This window comes from Primulina eburnea, chromosome 3 (assembly GCF_022965805.1).
Source record: "Primulina eburnea isolate SZY01 chromosome 3, ASM2296580v1, whole genome shotgun sequence".
In the NCBI taxonomy this organism is placed as follows: Eukaryota; Viridiplantae; Streptophyta; class Magnoliopsida; order Lamiales; family Gesneriaceae; genus Primulina; species Primulina eburnea.
In genome coordinates this window covers 15,896,727-15,912,072 of record NC_133103.1, presented here as the reverse complement: position 1 = coordinate 15,912,072, position 15,346 = coordinate 15,896,727, and the positions used below count along the sequence as shown (strand labels likewise).

At 39.1% G+C, this 15,346-nt stretch overlaps 3 pseudogenes; all 3 read left to right on the top strand.

The window, feature by feature from the left end:
• The first annotated feature begins 545 nt into the window (after window positions 1–545).
• On the top strand, window positions 546–3,514 carry LOC140826956 (protein CYPRO4-like; annotated as a pseudogene).
• An 81-nt stretch (window positions 3,515–3,595) lies between these two features.
• Window positions 3,596–7,554, top strand: LOC140826957 (probable LRR receptor-like serine/threonine-protein kinase At1g67720; annotated as a pseudogene).
• A 70-nt stretch (window positions 7,555–7,624) lies between these two features.
• Window positions 7,625–14,672, top strand: LOC140826877 (pentatricopeptide repeat-containing protein At1g71460, chloroplastic-like; annotated as a pseudogene).
• Window positions 14,673–15,346: the final 674 nt, after the last annotated feature.

Genomic DNA, 15,346 nt, shown 5'->3' with positions numbered 1-15,346 from the left:
CTTATTTGAGTCCTCCATGAAAAAATATTAATTTTTATGCTAAGAGTATTACTTTTTATTGTGAATATCGATAGAGTTGACCCGTTTCACAGATAAATATTCATAAAACCGTCTCATAAAAGATCTACTTTTAATTTTATCATAATCTTCATATTTATCGAAAAATTGGATACTTATGCTTTATTTAAATATTTTATTATATTACATTTTTTTCATATTTGAATTATTTCGAGTAATTAAAAAATTAATTTAATTTAATTAAATGATATAATAAGATTGTCAGTTTGTCACGCTGTTCGGAGAAAATTATTAGGCAAAAACTTGTGTGAGACGGTCTCACGGGTCGTATTTGTGAGACGGATCTCTTATTTGGGTCACCCATGAAAAAGTATTACTTTTTATGCTAAGAGTATTACTTTTTATTGTGAATATGGGTAGGGTTGACCCGTCTCACGGATTATGACCCGTGAGACGGTCTCACATGAGACTCACTCAAATTATTATCCTTTGATCAAAACTATTTACTTTGTTTACTTCGAACTGAAGCAGCCGCTGACTCAGTAACTCACATGTGTCTCCCTTGGATCTACGCCAACTCGATTTCTCTAAGTTCCAGAACTGTCGATAGTATAAAGCCCTAACCGGCTCCGATTGATGCGTTTCTCTAATATTTTATAATTTCTCTTCTACATTTATCATCAGATTCTTCATCGAAACGCTACATTTTCCGGTTTGGAAATTCTCGATTTTGATCTGTGTTTTTCTTTCTTTTTCCCGTTGTTCAAAAGACCCGAATTTGTGGCTGTCGTTGTTGGATTAGTCTGGAAGACTGAGCCATGGGAGGTTCAAATAGTCGTGAAGGACTTGAGCTTTCTGATTCATCTGATTATTCTGACGAGGACGAGATAGAGGAGCAAAATTCTGAAGAATATGTTGATGCGGATGATCAGAGTCCAAAAGTTAGCGTGAAAATCTTAGATGACGTTGATTCAAGGCTTCAGGATTTAAAGCTGAAATACCCGAAAAACCCATCTTTTTCGCTGAGGAAATATGTGAATCGCGTAAATGCTGTTAAGCTGTTCATTCATATTGGTGGAAACACACCAAACGCGAAATGGGTTGTTTCCGAAAAGCTTGCTCATTATAAGTTTGTTAAGAAATTGGACACTACGGCTGAAAGTGAAGAGGATGATAATAATGATGATGAGGTGAAGTACGTGAGTGGGGATCTTGGGTTTTGAAGGTAGGAAAGAAAATTAGAGTGAGAGTTTCTACTGATATGCAGATGAAATATTTTGAGGAGCAGAAGCGGGTTGATTTTGTGGATGGTGGAGTTTGGGCCTTGAAGTTTTTTACGGATGTGGACTACAGAAATTTCGTTACTAAATTTCAGGATTGTTTGTTCGAGAATGTTTATGGTTTGAGGCCGACAGAGGAAAACAAAGTGAAGACGTACGGGAAAGATTTCATTGGATGGTTAAATCCAGAGGAGTCGGATGATTCTATGTGGGAGGATGCAGATGATGGGGACTGGAGGACTCCGGAGAAGAAGCCAATGGAATTTGCGGTGAGAGATGGCCATGACTTGTTAGAGCAGTTTGAGGAAGCGGCCACGGGTGGTGGGATTCAGAGCTTGGCTTTAGGGGCGTTGGATAATAGTTTCTTGGTTGGTGATTCAGGGGTTCAAGTTGTGAAGAACTTTAGCCATGGGATTCATGGGAAGGGGGTCTATGTGAAGTTTGATGACCAAAAGTTGGGCTCTAGTGGTGGGAACTCTGGAACCACTCCTAAAAAGGCCCTCTTGATGAGGGGAGAGACAAACATGATGCTAATGAGTCCCCTGAAGGAAGGAAAACCTTACTCCTCAGGGCTCCACCAATTGGATATTGAGACCGGAAAGATTGTCACAAATTGGAAGTTTGAGAAGGATAGCACTGATATTACCATAAGTGAGATAACAAGTGACGCAAAGGGCTCTCAGTTGGACCCATCGGAGTCAACTTTCTTGGGTCTGGATGATAATAGATTGTGTCAGTGGGATATGCACGACAAGAAAGGGATAGTTCAAAATATCACAAACTCGAAATCTCCTGTGTTGCATTGGAATCAAGGGCATCAGTTTTCAAGGGGCACAAATTTTCAATGTTTCACAACTGCTGGAGATGGGTCGATAGTAGTTGGTTCACTTGATGGGAAAATAAGATTATACTCGAGGACTTCAATGAGGCAGGCGAAAACTGCTTTTCCGGGGCTTGGTTCACCTATTACTTCAGTTGATGTTACTTATGATGGTAAATGGGTGTTGGGAACCACAGACACTTATTTGATCTTGATTTGCACTTTATTCACCGATAAGGATGGTAAAACTAAGACTGGTTTTAGCGGCCGAATGGGAAACAAAATTCCAGCTCCAAGGTTGCTGAAGCTGACCCCTGTGGATGCACATTTGGCTGGATCTGGTAGTAAGTTCCATGCTGGACATTTCTCTTGGGTAAGTTATTTATACTTCCTAGAATTATATTGACCCTCTCGGTGGAATCTCTAGTATTTGGTAATTACTTGCTTGCCAATTGAAATGTGTTGCATGTCATGAGAATGAGATTGCATTAATCTTTTGTGTATGTTGTCCGTGCACACCTTGACTCGATGCCTTATATCGAGATGCGATGTCAATCCTGCTTGAACACTGATCGAAAATGTTTATTTTATATGTGTGAACATTTTCTTGTTGAAATCTGAATGCTTTCACGCCATCGAATCTTTATGAATCATTTGTTGTTGTACAATACAAGAGTTTGGAATTTGGACATGGCTTCTGTTTTTAGGGGTTGCAAGTTAGGTAATATTTATTTTTCATGTAAGTTTCTTTAATGTCTGATGTGCCAATATGCCTCGTAGTCCAATGGCACCAAACCCCCATCTTAGGATTGGACAGCCTAGGAAAATTCCGCTTTCTGCAGGCCGCTGACTGAATCGAAGTTTTCATTTCTGTTTTGAATCAAGCAAATATTTTGGTTTTCTTGGTTTTCGGTTATTGTTTTTTTTTTTTGGCCCTAATAATTTAGATTTTGGAGAATTTTTTGTCTGGATCAATTTATTTATGTACCAATGTTGCCTCATTTTGCTTAATGTTGTCAGGTTACTGAAAGTGGAAAACAAGAAAAACATTTGGTAGCGACGGTGGGAAAATTTAGTGTCATATGGAACTTTCAGCAGGTGAAGAACAGTGGACACCAGTTGCTACCAGAACCAACCCGGACTAAAGAGCTGCTATTGCTACAAAATTGTGCCCAAGGACGAGTCCATCATCGAAAGTCGGTTCATGCACGATAAGTTCACATTCGACAACTCTCCCGAAGCTCCGCTGGTGGTTGCGACACCCCAGAAAATTACGTCCTTCAGCATGGCTGGCAAGCGATGAATCATACTAAAATACATTCATTTTAGCAATGCCCATATTATTCGTTTGTAAATTCAGTTTGGTTTCTTTTTATTTTGTGTGTGGATAAATTATCCTCTTTTTTTTGTTTTTGTGTGTGGATAAATTCAGTTTGGTTTTTGCGAAATTTGTGAAGTGTTTGTTTTCTTTCTTTTAGCGTATGGAGGCCGGGTCTTTCGAATCCTTGCACTGGGTATGTATGGTAGAAATTAATAAATTTTTACAGAGCTTAAAAAAAATTAAAGATCTTTGCTAAAATTCTTTATCACCCGACGTAACAAAGAATGGATTTTTAATGTTACATTTTATCTGGTAATTTTCCAAAGAATTAAAGGAGGGATGTTTTATTGTTAAAGGATAAGGGAGTGATTTTTATTTTTATGATAGAATGTTGGTGATGAACCTTCGAATGAGTTTAAGTTGTGACCAGTAAACTTGTGAATTAATACGTTTATAAGTAAATTTTATAAATAGAAGCTGAACTTGGAAGTCTGCAGTGGCATGGCTGATTGGAATACACGAGCCACAAATAAGGGGGATAAACGAAGGGCCGAAAAATAACTTAAAGCAACGAGGTTCAGTCAAATTTTAAAGCAATCTATGTTCATGCACAGCCGTTAATTAACGGGGTTCTCTCACAAATATATTCAGGCCAAAATCCCATTTTGATGCATCGTCTTCCACCCCATCCCGTGTGATTTCACGCTGGAAACTTTCTCCATCCTCCCATTGCGCCTCTACCACTCCACCATGTCCACCTCCATCTTCCTCCTTTGGCTGGTGAGCATCCCCTTAACAATCCATGCCACCCCACAACCTAAAGGTATCAAAAAGAATGAAATCATATATAACATTCAAAAATAATTACATATATTCAGTAGATTTTCTATTGCTTTTCGATTTTGTGAGTATTATTATTTCTACGATTTTTTTGTTAAAAAAAATTATTCATTCAGGTTACCTCCTAAATTGTGGCTCAAACCATGGTGTAGAAGAAGGACAGATCGAATATGTCTCAGATGATGAATATATATCAGTTGGAAACAAAACAACCTTAGATAGACCAGACATTTTGCCAAGATTACAGACTCTCAGGTATTTTCCCAACGCAAAAGCAAGAAAATACTTGCTACACTTTTCCTGTGATCAAGGGTGGGAAATATCTTGTGAAGACTATATATTACTACGGAGGATTCGATGGTGGGAACGAACCACCTGTGTTCGATCAAATCATTGATGGTACAAAGTGGAGCACTGTGAATACCACAGAGGATTACGCCGTGGGGGGAACCTCGTACTATGAAGCCATTTTCATGGCTCAGAATAAGTTCCTCAGTGTTTGTCTTGCAAGAAACGAGCACACTGCTGTTGGTTCCAGCCCTTTCATTTCATCTCTTGAAGTATATAATCTTGATGATTCTGTTTATAATTCGACCAACTTTGAGAAATACGCGTTAGCCACTGTTGCAAGAAGCTCTTTTGGCTATGGCGGAGACATCATTAGGTATGAAGCTCTGTTTCATGTTATTCCTAATATTCGCCTATAGTCTTGGTTGGACCTTAACGATGCACAGTTTTTAAATTTCTCGTGTAGTTTAATCTTTAGTTCATACACACATATAGAGAGAGGTTCACACTTTGCATAAAAAATGAGTACCTGTTTTTAACTTTTGAGATGAGATAGAAGTTTGTATTTTGTATCTTTCTGAGTTTTGACTTTACTTTAAAATTGAAATAAATGATGCGATTTTTTAACTGTCAGGAGTGCTAGAAGTATAGTACTAATTGTGCATTTGTGTTGATAGGATGAAATAGAGTTGGTGAATCTCTTGTTCACATTTCAAATCCAAACACAAATCATTGGCACACTATCCAAAATGTATGAAAGCATGTTGCTAACTTTATTGCATTTTGTGGCCAATTTTCTTGTCTAAGATGTATGAAGTGCAATATATTTAACTGATCTTTGAACAATACACTTGTCGAGTCAGTTATCCAGATGACAGTTTCAATCGGTACTGGCACCCTTTCACCGATGACAATCCATATGTCTCGAGTCAAGTCAGCGTAGACCCTTTGAAATTTTGGAATAATCCGCCACAGATGGCCTTTTTGTCAGCACTAACAACGAGTAGAGGCAAGACTCTTACGCTGAAATGGCCACCATATTCCCTCTCCAATGGACACTACTACATTGCACTTTATTTCCAAGATAATCGATCCCCGAGCCCGTTTAGCTGGAGAGTTTTTGATATTAATGTGAATGGACAAATATTCTACCAAGATTTGAATGTAACAGACGATGGTGAGAATGTTTTCGGGACAGAATGGCCACTTAACGGGCAAACTGAGATATCTCTTGTTCCCAAAAATGGCATTCCTGTTGGGCCATTGATCAATGCTGGTGAAGTTCTTCAGATTTTCCCACTTGGAGGAAGAACTGTGACAAGAGATGGTAATTTACTTTATTCATTAATATCCAAACAAAACAACTGGAATGCAATTCGAGATCGAAGGTTGGAAATATTTTACTTTAGATGTCCTAATCAAACGCAGCCTAAGTTTGCATTTGGATAGTGAGATTCAAAAGGTAGGAAATCTGAAATCATAAGTGGGAATCTATTAAACTTATCTGGATAATTTTCAATTCATGGATTTTAAATTTTTTAACTACTGGTTTTAATGTTTTATACTCGTAATAAAGGGTTTCAAATCCTACTTGGTGGAATTTCAAATGCACTCCCTTGATCAAATCTTTTCACGGAAAGAATGCTTTCAATTTTCTTGCCTTTTATATATTCTTCTTGACAGTGGTGGCAATGGAAGACTTGAGACTTGCTCTGAAAAATCCTCCAGAAGATTGGGTCGGGGATCCATGCTTGTCTAGAGGAAATTCATGGACTGGAGTTTCATGCTCAGAAGGAGATGTTATTCGAGTTATCTCTTTGTATGTATTCTTTTACTATACAGTCATTTAAAACATCTTCAAAGTCATAACCTCCAAAATATGACTAAATTTGACATATTAGAAATTCCATATTATATTGTATCCCAGTATGACCGTTTAGGCTCTATCACTGGTTTTATAGTTCCCAAATCTGCATGTTTTTCACGCACTGGTTCGAATATGAATGTAGGAATTTGACAGGCTTCGGATTGTCCGGATCACTGCCAGCAAGTATATCCAACTTAACAGCACTCAGGCTTCTGTAAGGGCTACTGAAATTCTTAGTACATCAATGTATGGAGTTGACATAATTTTTATCATTTGAATTTCAGTTTGCTTGGAGACAACAGCCTTTCAGGTTCATTACCTGATTTGAGAGCACTGCAGTCTTTAGAAATTCTGTATGCTCCAAAACTTTTACCTTTACGTATCAAGATTCACATCCATTATAATTATTAAAAATTAATCAAATATCTATGTTTGATCCTTGAGAAGGCATTTGGAGAACAACCAAATTGAAGGGCCATTCCCAAACTCACTTGCTGAACTACCTAATCTTCGTGAAGCGTAAATGCTAATGCATATACTCTAATATTCTGCTGTGATTTTTTTTTTTTGTTTAAGATATTTAACAGATTTCTTAACTTTGCTTCAACAGATTCTTACAGAACAACAGGTTCAATGGTAGCATCTCCGAGGAACTAAATAACAAAGATGGGTCCATCAAAATTCAGTAAGTCTTGAAATTGCTGATCTCAAATTTGCGGATAATGGCTGCTGAAAATGTAAATGAAAGATTACTTTTAAAAAAGTTTTAACCCAATTCTGAGGTGGGAAATGTGAGACTTGTTCTTATGAACAGGTGGTGATCTATGTTCTGCCTTTATATATCCTCGGTAAATTGTCTGTGGAAGGTAGAATGATGCTGATAAGATATAACAGAATGGGAGAAATAGAGAAACAAAGTATCAAAAGTTTCTGAACTGCAGCTTATCATACCAAGATTATTTTCGACTCGAGTTTGGAAATCAGATTCATGGTTTCTTTTAGAGAAACTGCTACTTTTTATGTACGTCATTTAAAAAATATATTTTTTTCCTTCGATTTTGTTATACAAGCTAAAATTATCTGAAACGTCCAAATCTTAATCCGGCCCTAAATATACATTCACCTAGGATTGGAGATTGGACCATAGAGAGCAGACTTTAAGGTTATAACCTGTTTTTTGTTGGCATTTCATGGAAACCAAAACTAATTCACAGAAAGTTAAAAAATTTCGGTAAAATGATCCCATCAACAATACAACTTTGGAAAAACTGTTTTTTTATGTAATTTATTATTATTTGAACTGATTTGTAATTCTGAAAGCCCTTGAATAATTTATGTAGGAAAGATAAAATAAAAAATGAAAATTTTAATAATTTTTATTCAGTTTCTATCTTAAAAAATGAAAAATAAACAAGCACTTATAAACCTCAGCTTCAAGTTATCCAATCCAAACAATTGCACCATGATTGTTCCAAATTGCTGATTGACGTTTAATGGAGGCATTCTGCCGCCATAACCTTTAGAGCTTCAATTTTCATCCACTCTTTCCCTCCTAATAAGTTTGATACCCAACTAAACCACAACAATGGTACCTTCAAGATCAAAGCATTAGCATCACTCTCTCCACCCACACATTCGAAGCAAAAACCCAAGAAATTCAAGAAAAATGACGCTTTCCCAAACTTTGTAACAATATTCAAAAAAACCCACATGCTATTTACAAAGATATGCAGAAATTTGCTGAACAGAACAAACTTAAAGAAGCACTTGCCATATCGGATTATCGGGACCACCGTGACTGGCATTGCCCACTAACGTCCCAAAATTTTCATCGCTTAATTCTACTTGTGAGAGAGTCAAGTCCATTGATGCAGCGAAGCAAGTGCACGTGCATGTAAGGATAAATTATCTCGAAAAAAAACGAGTTCTTGCAAACAAAGCAGGCACAATTATCGGGAAGTGTTGGGATCATTCTTGGAGACGAGGGCTTCAGGTGTGAAGTTGAATGTTTATAGCTTTTCTTGTTTGATCAAGAGCTTGGTGGGGACTAGTGCTTTGACCCAGGGACTGAAAACTCGTAGAATGTTGAATATAAGTTGATTGATTGAGAGTTGTATAATTAGGACCGGTTTGATCGAAACGTATTTCAAATGTGACAGGATTAAGCTGGCAAGCCGTATATTCGAGGAGAGGGATGTTGCGGTATGGGAAACCATGATAGCTGGTTTTGGTCAAAATAGGTTGCAAAGGGAAGCATTGGAATACACCAGGTGGATGGTAAGGGAGGGTATAGAAGTTAACTCAGTTATATTGACAAATATTCTTTCAGCGACCGGAGAAGTTTTCGCTCGAAAAATAGGGCAGGAGGCTCATGGTTATGTGACCAAAATGAAGGAGTACTCGAAACAGTTGTTTATGTCGGCAAGAATGCATATGGCAGACATGCAATAAATGCATGTCTGTCAATGCGTAAAACTTTGAATTACTCGTGCAGAAAAGATTGAATTTTGAAAGTTGACAAATACGGTTTCACACGAGAAACGCGTAAAGGACGCGTCGAGGGAGCTCTATAAATAGAGCTCCCTCCCCTCATTTCAATTCATCCCATTCTGAGTTCTTCTCTCAGTATACACATATTTGAGTGTGTTCTATAATATTTGTGAGGTGTTTTGTTCTCCTGTATTAAGAGAGTTTGTGTTCTCTTTGGAAACACAGTGAGTGAGTTGTACACCAGTAAAATATTATAGTGGAAATCTTTTCATCTTGCCCGTGGTTTTTACCCTAATAATTTTTAGGGGTTTTCCATGTAAATCTCGGTGTCCAGTTTATTCTTTATTTTCGGTTTTTACTATCTCAAATTCCACACGTGGGACCAACAAGTGGTATCAGAGCTTTGGTTTAAAATTTCTTAAAATTCTGAGTATGCTCTGTGGTTGCAGCCTAGACTGATCTTCCACATCAGAAAAGATTTTTTGAGATTTTTTATTTAAGGCGGGATTATTTTGTCCGGTCTACTAAAATTGTTGTAGACATAATGGCGGGAAGGTACGAGATAGCAAAGTTCAATTGAAGCAATTTTATGCTGTGGAAAATAAAGATACAAGCAGTTTTAAGAAAGGAGAATTGCTTGGCGGCTATTGGAGACAGACCGGTGGAGATTACAGATGGTGGAAAGTGGAACGAGATGAATGATAATGCTGTTGCCAATTTACACTTGGCTATAGCTGACGAAGTTTTGTCAAGTATCTCTGAGATAAAAACAGCCAAAGTTATCTGGGATACTCTGACAAAGATGTACGAGGTCAAGTCCCTACACAATATGATTTTCCTAAAGACAAGGCTTTATACTCTTCGGATGGCGGAATCTTCATCGATGACCGACCATATCAACACACTAAATACTCTATTTGCCCAACTCACTTCCATGGGGCATAAAATAGGGGAAAATGAACGTGCGGAGCTTCTACTTCAAAGTCTACCAGATTCATACGATCAACTTATCATCAACATTACCAACAATATTCTTATGGGCTTTCTAAGATTCGACGATGTCTTAACTGCGGTTCTCGGAGAAGAAAGCCGGCGCAAGAATAAGGAAGACAGGTTGGTAACTTCGAAGCAGGCAGAAGCTTTGCCGATGATAAGAGGAAGATTCATGGACCGTGACTCCAGTGGGAGCCAAAGACGAGGTAGATCAAATTCGAGAAGTAAGAAGAAAAATATTTACTGCTTTAAATGTGGCGGTAAAGGGCACTTCAAGAAAGAGTGTACGAGTATCGATAAAAGTTCTCAAGGAAATGTGGCCAGTACTTCAGGAAGTGGTGAAATATTATTCAGCGAAGCGGCAACTGTTGCAGAAGGCAGACACAAATTTTGTGACACATGGATTATGGATTCAGGAGCGACGTGGCACATGACGTCTCGGAGAGAATGTTTTGATCATTATGAACCAATCTCAGGAGGATCTGTATTCATGGGAAATGATCATGCCTTGGAAATCGCTGGGGTCGGTACTATCAAAATTAAAATGTTTGATGGCACCATTCGCACCATACAGGAGGTACGACATGTGAAAGGACTGACGGAAAATCTTTTGTCCTTGGGACAATTGGATGAAATCGGGTGCAAAACTCGGATCGAGAACGGGATCATGAAAATTGTGAAGGGCGCGCTTGTGGTTATGAAGGCGGAAAAGGTTGCTGCAAATCTGTATGTACTTTTGGGAGAAACACACAAAGAGGCAGAACTAGCTGTTGCATCAATTGGTTCAGGAGAAGAATTAACAGTGTTATGGCATAGAAAGCTCGGGCATATGTCAGAACGGGGGTTGAAAATTCTCTCAGAACGGAAGCTGCTGCCGGGACTTACAAAAGTGTCACTACCCTTTTGTGAGCACTGTGTTACCAGTAAACAACACAGATTAAAGTTTGGCACTTCTACTGCCAGGAGCAAAAGCATATTAGAGCTGATTCATTCGGATGTTTGGCAAGCACCGGTTGTATCCCTAGGAGGAGCGAGATACTTTGTCTCGTTCATTGATGATTTCTCTAGGAGATGTTGGGTGTATCCAATCAAGAAAAAATCAGATGTTTTCCAGATCTTCAAAGATTTCAAAGCGCGGGTTGAACTTGATTCTGAAAAGAAAATCAAGTGTCTGAGGACTGACAATGGAGGAGAATATATCAGTGACGAGTTTGATGAATTTTGTCAACATGAAGGCATCAAGAGACAGTTCACGACGACTTACACACCTCAACAGAATGGAGTGGCGGAGCGGATGAACAGAACCTTGTTGGACAGAACAAGAGCTATGTTGAGGACTGCAGGTCTAGAAAAATCATTTTGGGCGGAAGCAGTCAAAACCGCTTGTTATATTATCAATCGTTCTCCTTCAATGGCGATTGATCTGAAGACTCCGATGGAGATGTGGACCGGGAAGCCGACAGATTATTCTCATTTGCATACATTTGGAAGTCCGGTGTACGTTCTGTACAATGAGCAAGAAAGATCGAAGTTGGATTCGAAATCCAAAAAATGTATCTTCTTGGGTTATGCTGATGGAGTAAAGGGGTTTCGCTTGTGGGATCCTACTGTTCACAAGTTTGTCATCAGCAGGGATGTTATCTTCGAGGAAGATAAAGTAAAGGGAGACAAAGGCACACTGAATTCAGAAACTACTATATTTCATGTGGAAAATAAGACGGACGAAGGTCAAGTTTCTTGTGAAGCAGTACCAGAGCACGAAGAACAAGAACATGTTGAGTCTGAAGTTTCCAATGTGAGGCAGTCAACTCGAGACAGAAGACCACCAGGTTGGCTTTCAGATTATGTCACTGAAAGCAACATTGCATATTGTCTATTATCAGAGGATGGTGAGCCATCGAGTTTCCACGAGGCTATTCAAAGCTCGGATGTATCCTTATGGATGATAGCAATGCAAGAAGAGTTGGAGGCTTTAGACAGGAATAAAACTTGGGATCTTGTTACATTACCACGAGGGAGGAAAGCCATTGGAAACAGATGGGTCTATAAGATCAAGCGTGATGGCAATAACCAAGTGGAGCGGTATCGTGCTAGATTGGTGGTAAAAGGGTATGCTCAGAAAGAAGGCATTGACTTCAATGAGATATTTTCTCCTATGGTTCGGCTTACAACAGTCAGAGTAGTGTTGGCATTGTGTGCGATGTTTGACCTACATCTAGAACAGCTAGATGTGAAAACGGCATTTCTTCATGGAGATCTTGAAGAAGAAATCTATATGCTCCAGCCAGAAGGTTTTGCAGAAATAGGCAAAGAGAACTTGGTTTGCAGGTTGAAGAAATCTCTGTACGGTCTCAAACAGGCGCCGAGGTGTTGGTACAAGAGATTTGATTCCTATATCATGAGCCTTGGATACAACAGACTGAGTGCAGACCCTTGTACGTATTTCAAGAGGTCTGATGATGATTATATCATTTTGCTGTTGTATGTGGACGACATGTTGGTAGCAGGCCCCAATAAAGATCATGTCCAAGGATTGAAGGCACAGTTGGCTAGGGAATTTGATATGAAGGACTTGGGACCAGCAAACAAGATTCTAGAGATGCAAGTTCACCGAGATAGAAGTAACAGAAAGATTTGGCTTTCCCAGAAAAATTATTTGAAGAAAATCTTGCAACGCTTCAACATGCAAGATAGTAAGCCAATTTCGACCCCTCTTCCTGTTAATTTCAAGTTATCCTCCGAGATGTGTCCTAGCAGTGAAGCAGAGAGGATGGAGATGTCTCGAGTACCATATGCATCAGCAGTGGGAAGTTTGATGTTCGCTATGATCTGTACAAGACCGGACATTGCTCAAGCAGTGGGAGCAGTTAGTTGGTATATGGCGAATCCTGGAAGAGAGCATTGGAGCACTGTTAAGAGGGTCCTTAGATATATTAAGGGTACCTCGAATGCTGCATTATGTTATGGAGGATCGTATTTTACACTCAGGGGCTATGTCGATTCAGATTATGCAGGTGATCCTGATAAGAGGAAATCTACTACTGGTTATGTGTTTACGCTTGCAGGGGGAGCAGTAAGCTGGGTTTCAAAACTGCAGACAGTTGTGGCGTTATCTACAACAGAGGCAGAATACATGGCAGCTACTCAAGCTTGCAAGGAGGCAATATGGATTAAAAGGTTATTGGAGGAGATCGGGCACAAACAAGAGAATGTTTCTTTGTTTTGTGACAGTCAGAGTGCCTTGCACATCGCAAGAAATCCAGCCTTTCATTCCAGGACGAAACACATTGGAGTACAATTTCATTTTGTGCGAGAAGTAGTAGAAGAAGGAAGCGTGGATATGCAGAAGATTCATACGAAAGACAACATAGCTGATTTTCTGACCAAACCAGTGAACACTGATAAGTTTGAGTTGTGTAGATCTTCCAGTGGTCTAGCGGAGACGTAAGCAGCAGGGATGGCAAGATTGAAAGGATGTGTGAAGATGAAGGAAGTGTAAAGATGTGTTTGATTCTCAATCAAATCTCCAAGTGGAAGAAATGTCGGCAAGAATGCATATGGCAGACATGCAATAAATGCATGTCTGTCAATGCGTAAAACTTTGAATTGCTCGTGCAGAAAAGATTGAATTTTGAAAGTTGACAAATACGATTTCACACGAGAAACGCGTAAAGGACGCGTCGAGGGAGCTCTATAAATAGAGCTCCCTCCCCTCATTTCAATTCATCCCATTCTGAGTTCCTCTCTCAGTATACACATATTTGAGTGTGTTCTATAATATTTGTGAGGTGTTTTGTTCTCCTGTATTAAGAGAGTTTGTGTTCTCTTTGGAAACACAGTGAGTGAGTTGTACACCAGTAAAATATTATAGTGGAAATCTTTTCATCTTGCCCGTGGTTTTTACCCTAATAATTTTTAGGGGTTTTTCACGTAAATCTCGGTATCCAGTTTATTCTTTATTTTCGGTTTTTACTATCTCAAATTCCGCACGTGGGACCAACAGTTTATTCAATCTGGATTAGTGATATGTTTAGCAAATGTGGAGATATGATATCTGGAAGAAAGGTGTTTTATGGATCAATGGAGAGATGTTATTTCTTGCACCGCATTTTTATCAGGTTATGTTATGAATGGGAAGTTTGAGCAGGCGTTAAGATCAATTATATGGATGCAACAAGAAGGGTTTAAGCCTAATGTTGTTACAGTTGCTACAATTCTTCCTGTTTGTGGAAAACTGAGGGCATTGGAAAAAGGGATCGATGCAGTCAAGAATGGATTTCTGCCTGGTGTATCTGTTTCTACTTCACTGATGATAATGTACTCGAAATGTGGTGTTTTGGACTACTGCTTAAAAGTGTTTCATAACATGGAGAAGAATAATGTTATAGCATGGACACTCCTGATCGAGTGTTTTTCGTGCAATGCACATGTCTAAACACCGGCCAAGACTCGGTGACTATAGCAAGGATATTGAGTATTTGTGGAGAACTTAAATTTCAAGAACTTGGGAAGGAGATCCATGGACAATCCTTGAAAAAAGATTTAGAATCAATCACTTTCGTTTCTGCAGAAATCATAAAGATGTATGGTAACTAGGAGCAATCACTGAAGCAAAGCTGTCATCTGATGCCATTCGTGTTAAGGGATCAACGATTTGGACTGCCATAATCAAGGCATATGGATGCAACAGTCGATATGAAGAGTTGCATCTTTTCGTCAAAATGGTCGGGTGGTTCCTCTCCAAACCAATTGTAATGCCCGAGAATTAATCACTGGTAATCAAGGATTATTGACTTATAATTTAACGTGATTACGAAAGGGCCAATTGAGACATGATTTAAGATAATCTGCGGCCATTTATTCTGAATTTTAGAATGTGTTGCCGAAGCAACACCGCACCCGCGTTCATGGTTAGACTGCACCCGCGGTCGATGTCCAGTAGGGTAGGAAATTTTATTCGAGGTGAGACCGCACCCGCGGTAAAAATAAGACCGCACCCGCGGTGCAGGACCGCACCCGCGGTGCAAACATGACCGCACCCGCGGTCTTGACTTGTGGAAAATGGATATGGATTAATACACGATTCGCACCCGCGGTCTTACACCTACCGCACCCGCGGTGCGACGTGTTGTGCGGAAAATCGTGCCACCTCGCTGTTGCATGCATTGATATATATATGTACGAAATTCTTCGAAAATCAGTCAGGAAAGTCGAAAAAAGGGTCTGAGGAATTGTATCGAAAAATCCTTACGCCTTTTGTGAGAAATCCGTCCGCCTGATTTTGAATCTGACTTCAGTATCAAGTTCCTAGCAACGTAGGCTACAACTGGACGTAATTTTTACTACGTTTTGACATGTTTTGGAATTATGATGTTGTTAGAATTGAATACACGTCATATATGTTATTCTTGACATGTTAGACAACGTAG